Source organism: Narcine bancroftii, chromosome 9 (genome assembly GCF_036971445.1).
Source record: "Narcine bancroftii isolate sNarBan1 chromosome 9, sNarBan1.hap1, whole genome shotgun sequence".
Lineage (NCBI taxonomy): Eukaryota > Metazoa > Chordata > Chondrichthyes > Torpediniformes > Narcinidae > Narcine > Narcine bancroftii.
In genome coordinates this window covers 84,647,229-84,671,215 of record NC_091477.1, presented here as the reverse complement: position 1 = coordinate 84,671,215, position 23,987 = coordinate 84,647,229, and the positions used below count along the sequence as shown (strand labels likewise).

The 23,987-nt window shown below is 41.7% G+C and overlaps 1 protein-coding gene across 2 annotated transcripts in view; it reads right to left on the bottom strand.

The window, feature by feature from the left end:
* pik3cb (phosphatidylinositol-4,5-bisphosphate 3-kinase, catalytic subunit beta) overlaps window positions 1-19,972 on the bottom strand; it is a 198,411-nt gene extending 178,439 nt beyond the window's left edge. For both annotated transcript variants that reach the window (XM_069896666.1, XM_069896665.1), the window contains exon 1: window positions 19,691-19,972. The gene's annotated coding sequence lies outside the window, so the exon portion shown is untranslated. The remainder of the gene's footprint in view (window positions 1-19,690) is intronic.
* Between the last annotated feature and the right edge of the window lie 4,015 nt (window positions 19,973-23,987).

Sequence of the window (23,987 nt, the reverse complement as noted above, 5' to 3'; positions counted from 1 at the left end):
GGGGACACAGGCTTGTGGGCCGAAAGGGCCGATTACCATGTTGTAGGTCTAAATTTAATTTTTAAAAAAATTATATATTCATCTCCAGCATGCACAATATGTTGAGGACAATATCCATTCTTTAAAAACACTCCAAATAGTCCACACTGGGTACCCAATACAGCAGCACATAGCCCAAAAAAGTCAGGAATTTGTGGAGGTGTGGCACCAGAAACTCTAGCAAATTTCTACAGATATGTGGTGGAAAGTGCGCTGCCTGACTGCATTACAGTCTGGTATGGGAACTCCAATACCCCTGAGTGCAAAGCCCTCTAAAAGGTAGTGAACACCACCCAGGACATTACAGGTAAAACCCTCCCCACTATTGAGCGCATCTTCAGGGAATGCTACAGTCGGAAGGCAGCAGCCATCATTAAAATCCCACACCACCCAGCACACACCCTGTTCTCGCTGCTGCCATCAGGAAAGAGGAGTAGGTGCCAAAAGGCTCACACCACCAGGTTCATGAACAGCTGCTACACCACTCCTCAACAACAAAGTATATCAGAGACTCATTTAGGGATTCTTACTGATGCACTTGATTGATTTTCTTTGTTCTCTCTTTATTGCACAGTTTGTTTAAATAATTATCTGTTAATGTATTTACACTGTGTACAGTTTATTTTTGCATGACCAATTAGTGGTTAATTCTGCCACGCCCACAGGAGAAAGGAATCTCAGGGTTGCATGTGATATCACCTACAGTACAGTAGGTATTCTGACAATAAATCCCAATCTGAAATTTTATTTTTCAATATGGTATATGGTTTAGGACCAAGAGTGCTAATAACATGTCAATAGCTTGAAAAGGAGCAGAAAGCAGTGTGTACACATATTTGATTACTTTCAATTGTCCAATTTCCTAACATGATAAAAACCACCAATTTGAGTCCAGCAGATCATCTAAAAGAACTGAGAGGACTATCACAGTATGAATGGGAACACTTTTCTCAAGTTAAAACAACAGCTCTCTGGAGGATTACCATCAAATTACAGCCTGCTACATTGGACCAAATAGGTACCTGGTAGCGGGTGTCAGCCCTCAGTAACGTCCTGGGTGGTGTTCACTACCTTTTGGAGGGCTTTGCAATGGCAGTGTATGAACAACAGAATTTTGCATTGATGCTTTCAAAATAGCACTGTACAAGTTTGGTGTCAATGCACATCCCCAGTGACATTCAGGCACTGGTGTGTAACACACAAAATATTTAACCTTTAGTGCTCTCTTATATCAGAGCAGTCCTCTTGGCACAACAGTTTGAACACCCTCAACCTAGGAGTCCTCAAATCTGTAAGAATGCTAAGATCCACAACTCTGCTATTCTAAAACGCAGCTAACTGAACCAAGCTGTGAATAAATTAAGTGCTTTAACACTAGGAAGAATTTGATTTTGACAGACAAACGAGACTGCTGACCTGTTGATTTCTAACAAGTTGGTTTGGCCCAGGCCTGAATTTTGGAGGTGGTTCTGAATTTCACAAAATCAACAGGTCGATTGAAATGAGACCAGCAGCAGGAATAAAGGCTTGTGGTGACAAGCCCCAGGTGTCAGAATGTATCACAACAGCAGGAAAGAAACCAATAATCGCAGGCATCTATTCTTGTCACAAGAACTTACATTGTATTTAGCATGACATTGCATCTATTTTTAGCCATATTTCCTTCACTTTAGAAATGGAGTATAATTGTTTAAACTTTCAACTGCAATGCTCTTTTTCACGAATATGTCTATTGGGAGCTTATCCAAGAAATATTACTGATTGTATATCTAAAGAATGCTTATTTGGTCCTACTATTAAACATTTTGACTGAAAATGTTCAACAATTTATCTTTTAATTACATGTTTTTCACAATCGTGCTAGGCAAGATACTGAATACCAGCCTTCCCTCAATATATACTAAGATTTCTGGGAAATAAATGTCCATTTCCCTTTACCCACCAATTTAATACATCCACAATAACATGTTGCCATTGGCACAGCTGTCGTTGAAGTTGTACGAAAATATACTGGATTCCTTTTCGGGAAATATTCTCCACGGCACCCATTTGCGTCACTGCAGTTATATTATATCAAGTCTTTTCTTTCAATCTGTCTTTCCTAATTTCCCTTATGGTGCCAACCCTACTGTTCCACAAAATGAATGGCCCACCAATGGAACAGAAATGTGCTGGAGAAACTCAGCAGTTCATGTAGCATCCAGCGGAAATAAATGGTCATTCCTGTTCCCCCTCCCCAACAGGAGCCAACCGGTTTTTCCTTATGCCCAGTGAAGGGCTCACAGCCAAAACATTGGTTACCTCTTTCTTCCTATGGATGCTGTGTGACGTGCTGAGTTTCTCCAGTACATTTGTGGATTGCATTTCACTTGGCCTCTGCAGATTTGCTGGTTGAGCTCAGAATAACACACCAACATTGCTTTACATCTTGGATAAACTTTTCATTCTAGTTCTTCAACCACAACACACAATATCCAAACCAAAGACACGAGATGCGGTAGTTGGCTGGTGATCATTAAAATCAGCAACTAAAACAACTTGAAGAAATTGGCAGTATCACGTCACTTCAGGATTAAATACTGGGTATTTCAGCTACCTATAAAAGTTTGAAATCTTACTCCATACAAATCAAGTCTGGTGTGGATGGAAACATTTACTTTATATTCTCATTACTTGCCCAACTCCAACTTTAGTTGTCAGCAACATCATTAAACATCCTCTCAAAACAGGTCACAGCAATTTCAATGAACACTTCTCTGAACTTCTAATCAATCAAGATTCTGTCTCCTGTCAACTCGAGCTACATCAATCATTGGGTACAAAACTCAATAGAAGCATAATGACCAAGCTTTGATTTCAAAATTGCTGATAAACAAAAAGCTGCAAATGTTGATGGAAAAAAAAAAGAATATTCTGGAAATAATCAGTAGTTCAGGCAGGACCTGCAGAGGAAGAAACAGAATTAACATTTCATCTAGATAACCTTTCAAAATTTACAATACTTTTCTTACATTTTCTGTCAAGTAAATAAGCATCTTCAAGTGCTTGTTTCCACCCGAGTGGAGAGAAAAGAGCCCCCATTGATGCCACCACATTAAATCATATATTTCTAATGCTCCAGAAATGAAGATTCACATTTTTCTCTATCTTGTTCCAAAGAAAATCCTTCTAATCAAGGCGGGCAACCTTAATACCTTGTTAAAGCTTTGGTTTAAAGACGGGCTTCAGGGGGCGAACAAGCAAATGCAATTACACCTTCTCCCCATCCCACAAAGATCACAGGAATTCCAAGCTCAACTACTCCCAAAGACTTTCCAAGCGGATATGCACAAGATGCAGTTGCAGTAACACTGTCGACCTTTTTACACAGATATCCCACAAGACTGCTGCAAAGAAGACCCGTCATTAACACGGCTTTGATTTAAAAAAAATACAGATTGAACCAAGCAAAGCCGGCATATTACAATTCGGACCTGTGACTACCTCCACTGCCAGCTTAAAGGCAGGAATACAATGAAACCTCCCCCCCTCCACCCCATTCTGTGTTCTTATCTTTAACGAATGGCATGGCGCAATAAAGGAACAATATTCCCGCCCTGAGAGACTGTGTAAAAGGGGCTTGTAAAGCAACTTCTACAGGAGATTGTTAATGTCATGAAATACCATTAGTGTGCCCAATTTATGAGATTTCAGATACAAATTCAATTCATCAGACAAAGCAAAAACTAATTAAGTATGCATCAAAATCAGATAAGCTCAAAAGAATATCATAAGGAATTCTATTTAGGTCATGGAACAGAAATAAGGTATAATACACAAGGTAATCCTAAAGGAATCTAATTGAAGAAATTCAGTGCAAGTTGATCCCAATCTTAAAAAAAAGAACTCAAATTCAGGTCCAAAACTGAAATGTTAACTGACCCGAGGGTAGTATGGTTGGCATAGCAGTTAGCACAATGCCTTTACAGAACCAGTGATCGCGGCCGGGCTTTTGAATCCCATGCTATCTGTAAGGATATTGTATGTTCTTCCAGTGTCTGTGTGGATTTTCCCTGGGGGCTCAGGTCTCCTCCCACGATTTGAAATGTACCGGGGGAGGGGGTAGGTTCATTGGGTGGCATGTACTCGTGAGCCGAAATGGCTTGTTAATGTGCTGTATATCTAAAATTAAAACTCTGTTCCGTGCTTTTCTTTCAGGCTATGATATGGAATGACAGTATATTGTCATGTACAAATCCACAGAAATTATTTCTTGCTGCAGCCACAAATGTATGGCAGATACATAAACTATAATTGCATAAACTAAATTACCATGATGTGCTGAATCAGAAAAAGAAATGAGGACTAATAAATAAATATACAAAATTAAGAATTCATCTTGCAAAAAGGTGGTTTCAACAGTCTAGATTGATCTTTTGGCAGTCTTATTTTATGGTTAGGGAGGTCATGAGCCTAAGTGCCGTTGGAAAAACAGTTCTGGAACCGAGATGACAGACATCAAGCTTCTGTGCCTTCTGTATGAAGGTAGCAGCGAGAAGAAAATGCAAATCAGGTTGACAGGTGTCCTTTATGATGTTGCCGGTCTTCTTGAATCTGCATATCACATGGATGTCTTCAATGGATGGGAGGGATGCCAAGTGCATATGATGCTCTTGGCTGGGTTTGCCACTTTCTGCAGCCTTCGGCATTCCTAGACATTTTTGCGGAATGCCTGCAGTCTAAATGAACTGCAAGTGATCCACAACAATGGCCTAATGAATATGACGAACACAATGACGTGTGATACCGCGTTTAGCTTGCCACACTGCAACATGGGATTGTTAAGTGTGCATGCATGAAAAGCATGAAATTAAGGTCCATTTGAATAATACTATACATGTTAATGTGATCTGTGGATTGAAAACCATTTTGCCCTTCTGTTTGGAGGCCTTTTTGGACACCTTTTTGGACACAGATGAATGACATGACTGATGACATCAACACAGTAACACTATGTAGCACGCAGTGTCTACATAGCAGTCAACCCTGACCGACATCCAGCCTAAAAAAATACTGCAACTCGGGTTATTTAGTGTAAATGTCCTTCCCGTGTGAACAGCCTCTTCGGAAGGCAAGTATGAAAATTGTCGATGAGAAATTATCGCAGCTGCTCTCTTAAAAATCATGAATGATTCCTCGTTACTTCCTACAGATGTTGCACGGGCTGTTGAGTTTCTCCAGCGCTTTTGTGTGTTGCACTCAATCCCATGTCTACAGAGTTTCTTGTTTACCTGCCTCTTGATACTGAGTGACCTGCTAAATGCCTACAGGAATTCTTTGTTTGCTATCACTCCAGTTATCTGTGTCAATTAAGCTCCTTCATGTATATTAAGAATTAAAATAGTATCCTTGTCTCATCGAAGTACTTGAGATGGCAGAGGCCGACAGCATCGAATCCATGCTGCTGAAGATCCAACTGCACTGGGTAGGTCACGTCTCCAAAATGGAGGACCATCGCCTTCCCAAGATCGTGTTATATGGCGAGCTCTCCACTGGCCACTGTGACAGAGGTGGACCAAAGAAGAGGTACAAGGACTGCTTAAAGAAATCTCTTGGTGCCTGCCACATTGACCGCCAGTGGGCTGTTATCACCTCAAACCGTGCATCTTGGCGCCTCACAGTTCGCGGGCAGCAACCTCCTTGGAAGAAGACCGCAGAGCCCACCTCACTGACAAAAGACAAAGGAGAAAAAACCCAACACCCAACCCACCAATTTTCCTTTGCAACCGCTGCAACCGTGTCTGCCTGTCCCGCATCGGACTTGTCAGCCACAAACGAGCCTGCAGCTGACGTGGACATAACCCCTCCATAAATCTTCGTCCGCGAAGCCAAGCCTAAGAAGAAGTATCCTTGTCAGTACCATTTTTGGGGTGAATTACTGAAATTACACATTTACAAGGTGGAAAAGTGTGAAATCCTATTCAAGCTGAAGAATCACTAGTTCATTATCTGGCAAGAGTGCAATCAACAGTTATTGAATTTACTGGGGGGGTGGTTTCAAAAAGGTGGTGAGCAACTAACAAAAGGCCCTTTCAAGCAAGGAAAGAGGCCAACTGTAAAGGCAGTGGTACTCCACCCTTGCATCTAGAGATTTACTTTTCTGAATGCGCCGTGGCCAGCTTCAAGGCACCAATTCCAAACCTTCTCAGGGAAGGATAATCGGCAGAGTGCAGCGCTCCACTGCCCCACATGAATGTGCAGCCGCTGCAAGTGGCTGGTTAGGGGCAAGCTGATGATGCCCATCTCCCCACTCACTCCTCTCCCTTCATGACCCCCTCAAGGAAAGGGCGGTGGGCAGAAGCCGTCGGGGGGGGGGGGGGTGGGAAACGGCCAGCGCAATCTGTGACAGCTTCACTGGGCTGCTTCTGCCTTCGAAGCCACTCTCTGCAGCTCAAAATGCAGCAGACCAATGGCCATCTTCCCTACCCATAATCCCCCATGCAGCTGGAACCACTATGTGTTTCACAGAACTTCCAGCTGCATGGGTAAGACAGCCATTGCTCTGCCACATATTTATGACAGGTGGTGCTACGGCAGTAGTCGTCCCGCCTCTATCGGATCCGGGGGCTCTACGACGCACCGCTCGACATCAATTCAGTACTGGAACAGCCATTTAGGACTGCTCTATGAGAGACAAGTTTTATGTTTTTCCTCCACGCTTGTTGCCGGCCTTCAGGCGGAGGCCTGGTATGAAATGGTCTATTAAATTCCTCTGAACAGTCCAACTCAAAAACGGTTTAGCAAGGTCACACTTAATGGAAGACAATGAATGTATTAACTTATTAGAAGAATTTTAGGAATCTATATAATCTCCAAAGGAGACTCTCATGCTGTTTTTGATAAGAACATTATACATAAACAACACATTTTCACCCTATCCCACCATCCACACCACTCTGAAAGGCCAAAGTCTGGGTTAACAAGCAATTTATTTGCAGAGAAAAGTCTTTGAATTTTCCACTTCAGACAACTGGATGCACATTCTTTGATGAGGGAAAATTTGGAACTAGCTGGGAAGTGGACAGCAGGGCAGGTTTGAGCAGCAAAATAACAGGTACAAGAAGGGTTATGAAATGAGGTTAAGGCCTAGAAACACTCCAAATAAGTTAGTTTCAAACATACGGAGATTAATATGGTGAAAACTGGATGCTATTTAAAGGTTATTGAAGACAAGTGATACTCGAAAATCCAGGTGGAAAGGAACTTCAGGCAGAAATTCACAGCCTCATCTCCAAATCTGGGGAAAGAAAAACACCCCACAAACATTAGACGCACTATATTGGTGACCATTTTCAAGGAAGGGAGAGACCTTTGACTGCAGTAACTACAGAGAATACTCTCTTTTCTGGAACAAAGAATATCATAGACATCAATGGCATGTCCACAATCAGGCTCTGAAGCAGGATAAGGCAATAATGCAACCCAAGATGAGGCTACACATCTCTCAACAATTGATTCAAAGTACAAATGAGCCCATTCCACTCTATCTACTAAATAGGTTTTACTTCCAAGTACAGTAAGTACAAATGTTAATGAATTTAGCAAAGTAGCTACAAAAGCCAATATTTATTTTTTTTTTACAACCAGAGAAACTGCAAGTGTTACATATATTCACTATCATCTGAAAATGGTGTCTAAATTTAGAACAGTGAGGAAGTTACACAAGCTCATTCTTGTCCAACCAAAATGTGTACCTACTATAAACAGTCATTCCTATCTGATCAAATTCACATTCCATAATTTTCCAAGCTATGTAATCCTGCTGCTGCAGATTCCTGGCTGGAAAGAACAAGATGCATTTCATGAATAGCCGCAAGATTTTATTTCTAATGCCTCTGGTACCCAGATCAATTAAAGTCCTAAAACAAATAGAAAATCCCTGGTGCATGATTTCAGTATCCAGCTTCTAAATTTAACCAGTTAGCATTGAGCCTGCAAACCTAAGGGCCTCTCTCATTGGCCTGGAGACTAGGTGGTGACCTGGTGGCGACTCGAGTCTCTGCTAGTTGTGAAGACGTCTCCGTGACGTCTCCTGGAGACTAGCCGGGTCTCCGGGGAGTCGCAGGAAATTCAAACATGCTCATTTTTTTTGGGAGACTTTTTCCAGTTTCCAACAGATCTCGAAGACGTCTCCATCAGTTGCAGCGACGTCGCGGAGACTAATATTTTGCACGACTGGGGAGACACGCAGCACGACGTCGCCCCAGTCGCAGACAAAATTAGTCTCCGCGACATTGCCGCAACTGATGGAGACATCGCAGCAACTGCCGGGCAAATTGGTTGTCACCTTGTCTGGAGACGTCGCGGAGACGTCTCGGACGTTGCCCTGGTGAGAGCGCAAGCCATTTTCTGGTCTCCTGAGTCGCCAGAGTTGCCGCAACTGATCAGTCGCGGCGACATCTCCGCCAATGAGATACCAGTGTTAGTGTCCCCAACAAGACACTTGTAACAGGCATGCAGAACATCCCATTGCTACGACATCTGCTTTGATTAAAGCTTACACCCATTTACCTTAGAACACTTGGAATTTAACAGGAGCATTCATCACATCCCCCTCCATATGCCTGCTCTGCTGTTCATTATCAACAATTTACTCATATCCCTTGATTTGTTTAATATCCAAAGAAAATATTGAATGTAATTATTGACAGCCTCCACAATCTTCTTGCACAGAGACATCAAAAGATTCACTCTGAGTGAAGAACTTTCTTGTTATTTCAGTCCTGAATGGCCCTCCTCCAGTTTTGAAACTGCAACACCTATCACCTTCCTCCATTTAATTTATTGAGTCTCCAGCGATCTTGTACATTTCAATGCAATCACTTATTCCAAGAAATGAAGTCATATCCTCTGCATTCTCTCCTCATATAACAGCCCTGCCACCCAAGGAACCAGGCTACAAACATTTGCTCAATTTCCTGTAGTATGCACATCCTTCATTTGGTAACCACCACATTTGAGACAATACCCTTGGTATGATCTCACCAAGGTCCCAGAAAAATAGCAAGGCATCCCAACTCTTGACTTAAATCCTATTGCATTAGGAATGGCAACATACCATTTGTGTTCCAACAGCCTGTCTCATCTACATGTTAACTTTGAGTGACTTATAGATAAGGTCACCCAGGCCCCTTTGAACAGCAACAACTGCCAAATCTCTCAACAATCAAAAATACAAGGTATTTCAATTTTTTTTTAAAACCAAAGGACTATACATGTTTCTCCATATTGTACTCCATCAGTTATTGTCCACTTACTCTTCCTGCCTATAGCCCTTTGAAACCTCTTGACATTTACTCGGTTTTGTGTTCATTACAAATTTGGAAATGTTTTATTTAGTCCCTGCTGCCAAATTATCAATATTGCTAGTGGAAAGTGGAGCGCAAACGATACCCTACTTGTCACTGCTTTGCAACATGGAGAAAACCAATCTATCCTTACACTCAAGTTTTCTATTTGATAACCTCTTTCCAGGCTCAGGGTAGCATTCAACTTTACATCGTGCAAGTGAAAAATTCTTCATTCTTCTCCCGCACTACAACCCACTAACTGTAAAAAAAAGAAGAAATTTGATACATGGTAAAGCAATATAATCTAAATTGGATGGCTCAGGGTTACTGCAAGCTTTCACAAACTTTAATTTGCTATATTTGTACAGAGATAAATGGGGAGCCATTAATGTTTACTTTTGGTGCACTTATAATCGATTCAGTTCTGAAATGTGCTTTATGGTGCTGATTGATGAACTCTGATGAGATTATGATTTCACCAGCTTTATTTTGATTTGGGCTATTAGCTTGCTAATTGTGTACAATTTTAGTCACCTCATTACAGGAGCTGTGGAGGCAGCAGATTTGCAAGGACGTTACCAAGACAAGAAAAGTGTAGCGACGGAAAAAGATGGGACAAATGGGCCTGTTTTCTTTGAAATGCAAGATGCATAAAATTATTACTGTAACAAAGAAAATAAAACCCACAGGTTATACATTTAATGTAACAGTACAGGATTAGGAAGGCAATGGTGAAATATAGGAATTTTCCAGAAAAAAGGGATAATATACTGTAAATTGTGTGCAGTTGGTTGAGGTGGTGAATATTTAAAGTAATAGAAATGGGTCCTCTACCGGCATCACCTACGGCTCCTAGAACGCTTCCACCAGCGTTGTCTCCACTCCATCCTCAATATTCATTGGAGCGACTTCATCCCTAACATCGAAGTACTCGAGATGGCTGAGGCCGACAGCATCGAATCCACGCTGTTGAAGATCCAACTGCGCTGGGTAGGTCACGTCTCCAGAATGGAGGACCATCGCCTCCCCAAGATCGTGTTATATGGCGAGCTCTCCACTGGCCATCGTGTCAGAGGTGCACCAAAGAAGAGGTACAAGGACTACCTAAAGAAATCTCTTGGTGCCTGCCACATTGACCACCGCCAATGGGCTGATATCGCCTCAAACCGTGCATCTTGGCACCTCACAGTTCGACGGGCAGCAACCTCCTTTGAAGAAGACCGCAGAGCCCACCTCACTGACAAAAGACAAAGGAGGAAAAACCCAACACCCAACCCCAACCAACCAATTTTCCCCTGCAACCGTGTCTGCCTGTCCCGCATCGGACTTGTCAGCCACAAACGAGCCTGCAGCTGACGTGGACATTTACCCCTCCATAAATCTTCATCCGCGAAGCCAAGCCAAAGAAAAAGAAAGAAATACAACATAACATAGTATAAGTTCAAAAATCCTGACTACTCCGGGATTAGCTGAGGCCAGATTTTCAGGCAGTATTTTTAAAAATCAAAGTTAAGGAGAAAAAATGAAGAGATGAACAGCAAATTTTGATAGTTTATTAGCAAATACAGCATGCTTCATTTAACAAAATGAGAAGTTTTAAAGACAAAATAGTAAACATAAATGTTTTTCAATACAAGAAAAATTGTGTAATGCTTGAAATTATGTTTAGAAAATGAACACTGTAAAAGAAAAATACAGAATACAAAGGAACGCAGAACCTATTTTACAAATTAATCTTTTTTATAGTGACACACCCTCTTGGCTGCTTCTTGCTGCTGTGCATCTGGCACACACGCAAAAGGCCACTAAATTTAAAAAGTTTTGAGAGTTTTTGAAAAGTCCAGAATCTTGGATGGCCTGGATACCTGGCATCTGAATTTTTGGGCTTTACTGTATGCCATCCATGCAAGGGGATAGTGTTCAATCATATGCCTAACTTTTAGATTATTGAAAAGGGTTCTCCCTGACCATAGTGTTATAGCATTGTGTGGCTTTTCCGCTTTTATTTCTGATCGATAATAAACTCCCAATTTGTTAATGGTGGGGAATCAATGATATCAAGATCATTGAGGCAGATGCACAACAGAAAGAAGCAGTGCAGAGGGCCAAGTTTTGGAGCTTGTTGACCAGCATTGAGAGAATGATGGTGTTGAAGGTTGAGCTGTAGTCGATGAAGAGTAGCCAGATGTATGTATTGCTTTGTCCAGGTGATCCAGGGCTGAGTGGAGAGCCAGTGATATGGCATCTGCTGCGGTCCAGACCTTTACCTAGGTTTGTGTTAACCCTGGCCATGATCAACCTCTCAAAGCATTTTGACACAGTAAATATAAATGCTACTAGCCAATAATCAAAGAGACCAGCTGAATCTGCTCTCCTTATGCATCAGGATGATTGATGATGCTCTTTTGAAAAGAATGAAATGTCAGCGAACACTAGTTGGTAGTCACAGATTTTCAGGTATGCTTGGTAGGCCATCAGGACCTGACACCTTCCAAGGGTTCACCTTTTTGAATGATGATCTGACACGAGCCTTGGAGATGGAGGTAATCAGCCTCTGCAGGGATTCTCGTAAGCACCATTGAATTCTTCTCCTCAAAGCGAAAATAAAGTTCTTCAACTTGTGTCGTGCTTCTGTATGCTCAGGATGCATTGACCCAACCTGAATCCACATTCTACTCTGAGCAGAGTTAGACCAAAGCTTTTAAAAAGTCAGTAGAATATTGCCTTTAATATGCTTCCATCACAATATATGGTGCAAAACTATTTGGTGTGAGAACCTCGCACATCATCTTTGGAATTCAACCAAGATTTAACCAAGACAGCAAAGCTGTCTGAAACAGAGAAAAACACGACTGCACATCAGTGAATATATTATTGGAAGGTGCTTTTGAGAACACCATTGCAACACTTCCCATCAATTTGCTGAAGATTGATACAAAACTGAAAGTGATAACCAGATTGATTAGGTTTGTCTTGGTCTTTAAAAACATCTATCAGTGACGCAAGGCAAAATGGAAATCATTGAACAGATGGGTATGATTTTTGTTTTCAGTACAATTATATCAGTTCGCTGTTTAACTAGTCTGTAGGGCAGTTCTTCCAAATTTGACATCCCCAGATGCTGGTGAACAAGCAAGCTCGAAGGAAACATTTTCACTGAATTTAATGCTGAATTATTCATCCAGTTTTCTTCTTGTTAATTATATTAGAGTAGTTAATGCTTTTGTTGTCTGTATGCATTTTGGAAATCAGTTAAAAATTAACCACATTGCTAGAGTCACAAGTAAATTCCAAAAAGGTATTTTCCTTTCTTTAAATTCTTCCAATTTTTTTTAATGACTTATTAATGATTGGGAGACAATTTCAAATTATTTATTTATTTAATAGGATTTAAATTCCAGACACATTGATAGACAAAATTCATAATCTCCAGATCATTGGTTTGGGCTTCTGGAATAATGATCCAGAATACTTCTGGATCTATTGTGTCCTTCTGTCATTTTATTGTTAAATGAAAACATAAATAAACTGATTTCAATGAAGAAATATTCATTAAATATTTTATCACGAAACTAAATATTTTAGAACATAATGAATTACTTACAATAATCATTTGTATGGTGATTTGTTCATGTTGAAATGATGAATAAGAAAATAGGATACAGATCAAGAATCTCATTGGGTGGAGCCAGAACAGCAATGTTATCAAGACCAAGGAACTTGTTGTGGACTTTAAGAGGGGAAGAGCAAGGGATCATGTCAGTGACAGGATAACAGAAGGGGAGGGGGTTAGCTCCTTCAAGTTCTTGGGAGTCCATCTATCGGAGGTCTTTTCCTGGAGCCAGCATATTGAATTAACTGTAAAAGCCTCTACTTTCTAACAGTAACTATAAATACTTATACTTTCTAAGTAGTCAGAGGAGATTGGGCATGTTGGATACTCTATCAAACCAACATGCATACTGTGGAAAGTACTGAATACTGACTAGTCATATCAAGGTTTACTTTGGTAACTTGAGTGCCCAGGAACAATGAAGGCTGCAGAAAATGGAAAACCTGACCATATAGATATTAAATCATCATCAAGGCCATCCTTTGTCCTGATCAACATCTCTTTTTGCGGTCACCTTCAGGCAGAAGGTACACAAGCCAGGGGTGTACCTACGGAAAATAGTAGCTATGGCAAGCACAAAAATTGTGCCCCTGTCCAAGCCTTCTGACACCCATCTTTTAGATAACTTTACCATAATATCAGCTCAAAAATACATCAAGCTCATTAATCATTTAATGAACAAATTATGGCACTAATTGAAAATTATAACCGCACCTTCCTTGCTGATACAAATTGGTCTATGATATGATCAAAATCACAGAGTCCGCCTTGACCCAAATATGGAAGTATTAGTTTTAACTTGCTGAATGATCTCTCACAGCTGGCAATGGAAATTGTGATGGTTTGTGATGGTTAGCATTATCTGAATAGTGATGCAAAGATTGGAGAAGACACTCTCATTTCCATGCTGAACATTAAATTTGAGCTCTTCAGGTCTTGATATTTTCATCTTGGCTCATCTTGATGGATAGAAACACTCTTCAATCCAACATTTCTTCATATGGTGCCACCCATCAACATCAGAGCTGTACAATTGCTCAAATTTTTGCACTTCTTCAGGTCACTACTGTCAGCACCATAACATAGTTCCTCGACATCGAGAAGGAACCCAAATTTGATGTCAACGTCGTGCAAATGTGCAAACATTTCGGCCATTGCTCTGTGAAGACTGTCAAATGTTCCCTTTATGCTTCTTTCCATTTTATCCTTAGCGGTTAACCCCAGCGTCTCTCGAGCACCCATCAGCCATCTTTGATGTCCTTCCAATGCAATGTTCCATTCTTGACAGAGACTCACTGACCAACACAGCTCTTTTATCAACAAAATTATGATTAAAGGAGAAGGGCTTTTAAATTGTGGATGTTCATGCTAGGATCCTGTAGCCTCTTTTGAATACGGTCAATGCAAATGAGTATTTCATTTTTACACTCATAATTTATGTATTTTTAACTAATCATTTATATAAGTGGTTAACAATCTGGCCATCCTGGTTCTTCTCACCATCATCTAAGACAGATCATACTATCCAAGGATGGCTTGTCTGACTTTAATAGAAACTGCTCAGTGGCGCCCCCTTCAAGTGGCACCCAGGGCATGTGCCATACCTGCAAATCTAAGGTAAAGGCTTAGATACACCACGGAGTCCAACACCTCTGGGCTCAACAACAGGTTTTAATCCAACAGCTTTCAGGCTCCTGAAACTGTATTACCCTAAATATAAACTAGTCTAAGACAATCAAAAGATCTGTTGCATTATTGAAATGTCATTTTATTTTCTTGCACAATCTGCAATATGAATATTTAACTAGGCTTTTATAGATAATTGCCTTTTACTCTGTGATAACTTAATGTGCACTATTTTTCCCCCCAAAATAAACTTTATGCACAATAAATTATGTATAACCAAAAGCTGTTTCAAACTTTACATTCATAAATTTCAGTCCAATTGAGTAACATATTTACAAACTTTTACGTAGTGTCAGTTATCTCATATCAAGCAAGTTGCTGTTCCGAAACTTTATACATTTTGTCAGTCATCTCATCGATGTTCTTTCCATGTTTAACATTGTTGCCCTAATACTCAGTTACCACCCCTGTGGCACCTTGTTGTTTCTCTCCCTTCTCTTTTAGTTTAAGGAGTTTCCCCTCAGTATCAGCCCTTCAGAGCCCGGCAATGGGAGGGGGGGAAGGCTCTAAACAGTGCTCCTTCCCCATAGTGCACTCACAATGGCTGCACCAACCCTTAGCGCGTCCCTCGGCACATAGACATTCCAGGCGGCAGCATTCCCTGACCAACATCTCAGTCTGATGAAAGACCACCAGGTTTTGGGTTGACCAAAAGGCATCCTTTACCAAGTTGATTGTCTTCTAACAGTTCTCGATATCAGACTCAGAGTGGGTCACTGGGAACAGTCCATAAATCAGGGAGTCCTCTGTCAAGCTGCCCCTGGGGATGGACCATGACAGAGCCACCTGTATCTCTCTCCACACCCTCCTTATGAATCTGTATTCGTCAAAGAGATGGGCAACAGTCTCTACACCACTGCAGCCATCCCAAGGACAGCGTGCGTTTAGGGTGATGTTCTGTTGTACTGGGTGCAAGCCAGCCAGCCAGATCAAGTCCTGGTGCTTGCTAGTGAGCCCTGGCAATGAGGCGTTCTGCCAGATGACCAGGACTGTCTGCTCTGGGAACTATCCCACTAGTTCCATAGAGTCCTCCGCTCTGTTTCTGCAGGACATTCCATGATTACCACTGCCTAATGGACCTGCGGTCGAAGGTGTTGCCCTGGAAGAACGTTTCCATAAAGGCACCATTTAGCTAACTGGACGTTGCATGGCAGCGGGGCCAGGCCTATCCTTCACCACACCCAGAACAGATAGTACCTCACCACTTGGTACTCTTGTACCTTGGTTCCACGCACAGCTTGATGCAGCCACACACAAGTATGTGGTCATCCGGATGAGCGCCCTATTGGGTACACCCTTGCCCCCATTTTTCGGTGACTTGTACATGGTGCTCCTTCTGTCCCTGTCCATTTTGGAGCCCCAAATGAATCGGAACACTACTCTGGTGACTGTCTGGGTGTAGGTGTGGTAGATGAGCTACACCTGCACTACATACAACATCACCAAGAGCACCTCAAATCAGATCACCAAGTTCTTGACTGTTATCGAGAGTGAGCGCAGCACCCACAGTCCCAATTCTTAGTGCATGCCTCAGCCCCTCCAAACCAGATCCGCAGTACCTTCAGGTACAGTCCATTGTGACTGAAGGGGAAGTTGGGCCAGTTACCGAAGAGCATTGCCTCGCTCTTTTAGTTGACCCTGGCACTCAACGCGGACTCAAATTGCCTGCAAATGCTGGTCAGCAACATGTACTATTGTGGTTGATGCATCCAACCTACCCTTTAAGCTGTAGCAAGAAGTTCAGTACCTTTGTTCATTGTACTCGCAAGAACTTCAGTACATTTTTACATTGTACTTATGTATACGATAAAAAATGCAGATTCACTAAGAGTGAGTGGAGAGGGATTCAAGAGTCCTTGTCACAGTTCCCCAGCAGCAGCATTGAAGATGTCTTTCTGATTTATGAGCTGTTCCCAGGGATGTACACAGAGCTAGACATCCAGAACTGCTGGAAGACCATTAACGCACTTTAGACTGCCCAAAACCCGTTGAGTCTTTCAGCAGACGGATATGTCAATGCAGGAATGCTGCCAATTGGCACATTCTCTGCTGCAGTACATGCTGAGGTACACACTGAAGCATTGCACAGTCAATGAGAGGGCATTATGTGGAACAACCAGTCTAGAATCCTTCCATTACTGGGCATTGAGGGGCTGAGCCAGAAGGGAAGTCCCTCAAACAACAGTTGGGGAAGTAATGACAAGGTACCACAGTGGTGGTAAGGTTATAAATAGAAACAATGTGCAGTAATGGAAGTGTATGGATACGAAACTAAGGTTGAGAAGAGACTGAACAGTTTTCCTTTGGTAAATAATTTATTGTAAATAAAATCTATTTTTAGTTTAAAAAATGAAAATAAACTTATTACACTACTCTTAGTTAAACTTTCAATCAGGTTTCACCTTTTTCAAGTGACTGTAACAGTATCATTGCACTGTTGCGAACCCATGGGGAGAGGAAACATAGTGCTGACCCGTGGGGTCCAACCGCCAAGTCTGACTGCCGTCAGCTCCATACAGGCTTTAAAAAGCCAAAGGGAGCTGATGGTGGTTATTTTAAAATTTTGCAACCGCGCCATCTGTGCACAAGATGCCAGTGCTTATGGATGGCAATGACCACAAGGGATTGCAGACCCTGGGGGAAGCAGAGGACTGGCATAGGGCAGGAAATGGGGAGACCAGCCTCTGTTTGAGAAGGAGAAGCAGAGAAGATGACCTATGGGTTGGTGACCACGACGGTAGACCAGCAAAGGGATTAGGCTGAAGATCAAACAAGATGGTGGGTTGTTGGTGGCTCAAAGCAAGGAACCTATGCAGGCTGTGGGCTGCTGGCAACAGTGGTCAAGGGACTCCTAACAGGCTGCAAACTGCTGGAGACTGGCTGAAGTGTAACCAGGTATCAGAACCAATATGTGAGAGGGTATTGGAGGCTTCCTGATCAGATCAGAAGTTTGCAGCTGGAGCTCAGGTTGCTGATGGTTTGGACTGAAGGTTCTATGGCTGTGGAGGGTGTGGGAGGCAAATTCATGCCTCTTTTGCTTCTCTTTAGGGACTTTCAGGTGGCCAAAATACCGAATGTAAAGCCGCTTATCATACCCCTACGTGGATGTCGGGAGGCCACCTGAAAGCGCAGGAGGCGCCCGCGAGGTACACTTTGTAACCCTCCTCCGGGAGGGATAATCGCCGGAGCACTCAGGTCCCCCCCAGGCACCTGAATGCAGCCGCCTGAAAGCAGCCGCTAAGGGGATGACAGCCCAAGTGCATTCCGAGGCATCTCCCGTGCAGCCGTCCCTTTCAGGTGGCCAGCACTGCCTTTTCGCGCTGCCACCCGAATGGAAATTCCACAGGGCCCGATTCCGCTTCTGAAAGTGCCTTTTGACTGGGCAATTTTTGTTGACTGCTCAATATTTTGTGCAATTTCACACATTTTCTGTTTTATTACGTGACAATGAAATAATCTTGAAGTACAACATTTGGAATAGTTTAAATCAAAGCCATGAATTTTAAAGCCAAGTGGCAAACACACTGATCCCAGGATTTCGGAAATGCACTGCCCTGTACTGGCAAAACAAACCCAATAAAAGTCTAAACTTTTCCAGATCTCAAAAACTGGAAATTCAGAGTTCAAATGTGACCCTGCCCATTCAGAAATCAAATTAGGTCATTTTACCAAATGCAAGTACACCGTCGAGTCACTGAAGTCAACATTTCCTTAAGTGCATTTTTGCTGCCAACATTCATGGAAACTCACGTCATAAGAATGATTTTCAGCCTCACCATATACAATAAAGGAAGTTAACGATCATTCAATGGCAACAACATCTCCGAGATTCCAAAATCAAGGGGTCTCAGCGGATTAGGAGGGAGGTTGGACGCATCATCCTTGAGATGTAGATTTTACCAACTCAGCAACGAACTCAAATACAGCAAATGAGGATTTTTGATCGAAGTTTCAGGGACATTTCAAGAATGTCCATCAAACGACCTCATTTCAAGCAGATTTTCTCGAGGTCCAAGACAATGCCAACGGCGACACGCACCTCTCGCTGCGTGCGGACAAAATTGTAACCGTTTGAGCCACACCTGAACAAATAAAGGATTTACTTTGCAATCAAGTCAGATTAGAATATCTGCAATTGGTGTTAAAGTATTTGTCCTTTTAGGTTCAATGTAACTCAATTGGGCGGGTTTTTTTTTAAATTGAACGTCCTCTGCCCGTATCATCACAGAGTAGCAAGATCGGCCAGTGCACAATCTTTCCCTGCTAGTTAAGAGCGGCGCCGGTGGCCAGTCTTGTGACCGAAATGACATCAGAGCCATCACCTCCCAACTGGTGGCGCTGACACGAAGTGAAATCAGCCTTTTCTTGCCAGCTCGAAAATGAAGTTGCAAGCCCAGGATTTGGGAAACGCACTGCCCTGTACCTGGCCAAACAAAACCAGTTAACGTGATCTCAAAGCAGAAAACGTCAGTGGCATGAAAGCAAAGTAGATGAAGAAAAATGTCCCGCAGCAGGTAGAACGCCCCGCCGAGCAATGTAGCACAGCCCACCCTCATCCGAGCAAAGGGGCGATTCCTCGGCCTCCCTGGGACAGGCACCCAGCATGAACACGGGTCGGATGCAGCTCAGCCCGAAACGACCATTCCTCCCCGCGGACGCGCTTGGACCTGCTGAGTTCGTCCAGCAATGCTCCGACCACTCCAGATTCGTTTCCATTAAGATGGCCCCAGGAGACAATGGGTGCTGGAAAGCCCGGGCCACTCGGCGGGCGAGCCGGCAATCGCCCCGGGGACACGGAGCGAGCCCAACTTGCCACAACCCCCCCCCCCCCCCCCCCGTCCCTGCTCAAGCCTCGGGGCAAACACTCGCGCACCCACCAAATGGAAAGAAAGACACCGAACCAACTTCCCCCACCACGGAGTCGACCCAAGAAGCCAAACTTCGGGACGTCCAAACTGCCCACTTTATTGCCACCGACCTGAACGCTACAGTTGAACGAAACAGGGAGGTGGGGGGAATATACCTTTCAAAGAAACGCTGCTCGCCAGTGTCGACTGAGATGGATCAACCCAGTTTGAGGATATTTTCTGCAACTTTTAAATAAAACTCTTGATGGGTTCCCTGTCCTCTTTGATCTTTGAGTGGCCAGTCCTACGGTCTTTCTTTCTTTCTCCCCGCTCCAACTTTATGCGCCGTTTGGACGATAACTTCCAACAATACTGATCACCCTCAAACGAAGCCACCCGGCTGGCGAGCACAATTCCGACTTAGTGCAGGCAGAGTCCAGACCAGGAAAATCAGTGGAGATTTCACCCGGAAATACATTTGCACAGGGCCCTCCTTCGGCGCAGCTTAGTCATTTCTGTTTAAGCCAATTTAATAATTAATTGTACATAACGCTGTATCATCAATAGACAGAGCAGAGACATAAACCAGCGGGCAGTTCCATTCGGATGAAGTGCGGTGTTATTTTCCAGGAGCGTGAAAAGTTGAGCAGCAAAACTGAATTTCAACATCTTCTGAGGATATCTAATACGAGAAACTTCATTTTTAACAATCATTTTTTTGGTGTAAGGAATATAGTTATTTGGGTTCGATATGATATTATGTTTAGCCATAACGATCACTGCTCAGAAAGTATTATTTGAGCAAGGTGAATTCAGGTGCATGTAAATTAGGTTTCTGGTTCAAAATACTCAGTGTTTTTTCTTTCCCTTTTAAACCCACCTCACTGTCAAAAGACAAAGGAGGAAAAACCCAACACCCAACCAATTTTCCCTTGCAACCGTGTCTGCCTGTCCCGCATCGGACTTGTGAGCCACGAACGAGCCTGCAGCTGACGTGGACATTACCCCTCCATAAATCTTCGTCCGCGAAGCCAAGCCAAAGAAAAAGAAACGTTTACTTACAATAAACACCATTTTTTAAAAAAAATAGGTCCATATAAAACAAGTTTTTTTCCAAATTGAAGGTTTTTTAAAAAAAATGACACAATAACTATTAATTGAGAGCATCTCAGAGGATATTCCAAGTCGTACATATTATCATTCCTTAATCAGAAAACCCTAACAAATTGAACCTTTGGATTATTCCATCAGTTCAGGAAGGCAACTCACTGTCACTTTTTCGAGGATAATTAGAGAAGAAGAAACGCTGATCTTGCCAACTATACACAACGCAACTGGGGAAAAAAAAACAAAATTTTATCAATTGATGAACAACAGTGTCGTGTATGGATGAAATGTGGCCGCCCTGCCGGTCTGGAATGTGTGCATTTTGGGTGGTCATGTGTCCTTCCCATCTGAAACTTACTCAGAAGTCACATCACCTGTCAGTTAAGGTTGAACTCCAGCCACTTATTAGTGCACACCTTGCCGTTGGCTAATTCAAATCACTCGATGTCATTATTGGCGCGACACACAGATTAGCGCTGTATTTAGCACCAGCACAGAACACATTTTGCACTCTCTGCCTTGTGGTTCGAGTCCCGGATACTGCTCCATGCCAGGTTGCTATTGTCAATGTCACTTGGAAGGGTTGCGGGTAAGGTCTGCACAGCACTGAAGCTGGGCCATGGTCCTGGAGAGGATGGACTCCCAATAGAATTCTATAAAACATTTAAAGAGTTATTAATTCCTCCTCCCCTGGAAATAATGTATCAGATAGAAGAAATACAAAACTTGCCAGATTCATGTAAAATGGCAATAATTACAGTAATACCAAAGACGGGGAAAGATCCGCTAACACCAGCATCGTATAGACCAATATCTCTACTTAATTCAGATTATAGGATAATAGCAAAACTATTAGCAAACAGATTGGCCGACTGTGAACCAGAAATAGTAAAACTAGATCAAATTAGATTTATTAAGAAAAGACGAACAACGGACAATGTCTGTAAGTTCATTAACTTAATCCATGCAGTACAAGGAAATAAGATACCAACAGTGGTTGTTGCTTTAGACACAGAGAAAGCCTTTGACGGGGTAGAATGAAATTATTTATTCAAAGTATTACAGAGGTTCAACCTACCAGAAAAAAATATATTAATTGGATTAAAGCATTATATAAGGGACCATTGGTGAAGGTGACAGCAAATGGATATATATCGAACCAATTTAAATTAAGTAGGTCAACTAGGCAGGGATGTCCACTATTTCCCTCACTGTTCACTTTAGCAATAGATCCATTGGCAGAACTGATAAGAAAAGAAAAGAAAAGAAAAGGGATAAAAATAAAGGAGAAGGAATATGAAATCAGTTTATTTGCAGATGACATCATAGTATACTTAACAGAACCAGAAATATCAATAAAAGAACTACATAAGAAATTGACAGAATATGGAGAAATATCGGGGTACAAGATCAACGCAAATAAAAGTGAAGCAATGCTAATGAATAATGCAGATTACACAGAGTTTAAAAAAGAATCACCATTTAAATGGCAAACACAAGCAATCTGATACCTAGGTATTAGATTAGATAATAATTTAGGCCACCTATACAAATTAAATTATCAGTCATTAATGAAGAAATTACAGGATGACTTAGAACATTGGAAAGAATTGCCACTAACACTGATAGGGAGGGTAAATTGTATTAAAATGAATATCTTCCCAAGGATACAATACCTATTTCAATCATTACCAATTCCCTTAACAGAGAAATTCTTCAATGAACTAAAGAAAATAATAAAGACATTCTTATGGAAAGGGGGGAAACCGAGGATAGCGCGAGATAAATTAACAGAATGGTACAAACAAGGTGGTTTGCGGCGACCAAACTTTAAAAATTATTATAGAGCAGCACAATTAAGATATCTATCAGATTTTTATCAAACAAGGGGAAAACCAGATTGGACCAAGATAGAGCTAGATAAAATACGGGAGAAGGTACCAGAATATATACTTTATAAGTGGGATGAAAAACTGGTGCAATATAGAAGTTCACCGGTTCTGCACCATTTACTCAACATACGGAAGAAGATTCACGTAGAAAGGAAAAAAAAATTACCAACTACCAAAATTATTATTGACGCAAAATGAACTGATCCCTTTCACAATAGATCACCTTTGCTTTAGAGAATGGGAGAGAAAAGGGATTAAAAGAATAGAAAATTGTTTTTTGGGAAATAATTTATTAACATTTGAACAAATGAAGTACAAATATGGAATAACTCATGGTACAATGTTTGCATACCACCAACTGAAAGCCTACTTTAAGGACAAATTGGGAAGCAGACTGAGATTACCAGAAGGAAGCAGCTTTGAATATGTGATTACAGAAACAACGATAATAAAAAAGATTTATAACAAACATGTACATCAAGCTGCAAGAGAAAGAAAATGATGAAATAAGGTATAAACCCAAACAAAAGTGGGAAAAAGATTTAAACATAAAGATAAAAAATGAAATATGGGAAAAGTTATGCTCTGGAACTATGAAAAATATAATAAATACCAGGTTACGCATGACACAATATAATTCGTTACACAGGCTATATATCACACCCCAAAAGTTAAATAAATGGGACCCAACAGTATCAGATAGATGTTTTCATTGTAAGAAGGAAATGGGAACAACACTACATGCAATTGGGCATGTGAGGAAGTGGAAAAGTTTTGGGAAGATCTAAATCAGGTATTAAATAAAATCACAAAAAGCAACATACCAAAAAAATCCAGAGATCTTTCTTCTAAGTAATATAAGAAATAAAGAATTAGGCCTCGAACTGGATGAAGCGCAAAAAAAGATTTATTATGATAGCCTTAGCTCTAGCAAAAAAAATGTATAATGTCAACTTGGAAATCCGAAGAGAGCCTGAGAGTACAGCAATAGGACATAGAAATGAATACATGTATTCTATTGGAAAAAATAACATAATTTTAAAAATAAAGTCACATTATTTGAACAAATTTGGGAACCGTACATGGAACACAACAGAGAGGGCCTACCATGGACCTCCACCCCCTAAAATGATAGAATGAGAAGAAGACGAAATGAACTGACCAAGTGTATAACAGTAGATGACACATTTTCTTGTTTATTTTCATTGTGTGACGACATTGTTTAATGAGTTTATTGTATTGTATATGTTGAACGTTTAATGGGTTTGGAGGGGGGGTGGGAAGGAGGGAGGGAAGGGAGGGGGGAAAGGGGAGAAAATGCCATTGTGCATATTCAAGAGGGAAATGTTTGTTGTATTTTGATTAATATGCTTCATAGTGTGAAAAATAAAAATTAAAAAAAAACGCTGGGCCATAGTATTTCTTTCAATCAATATATACAGTAGAGTCAGCACTCCAGATGATCGGGGTCTGC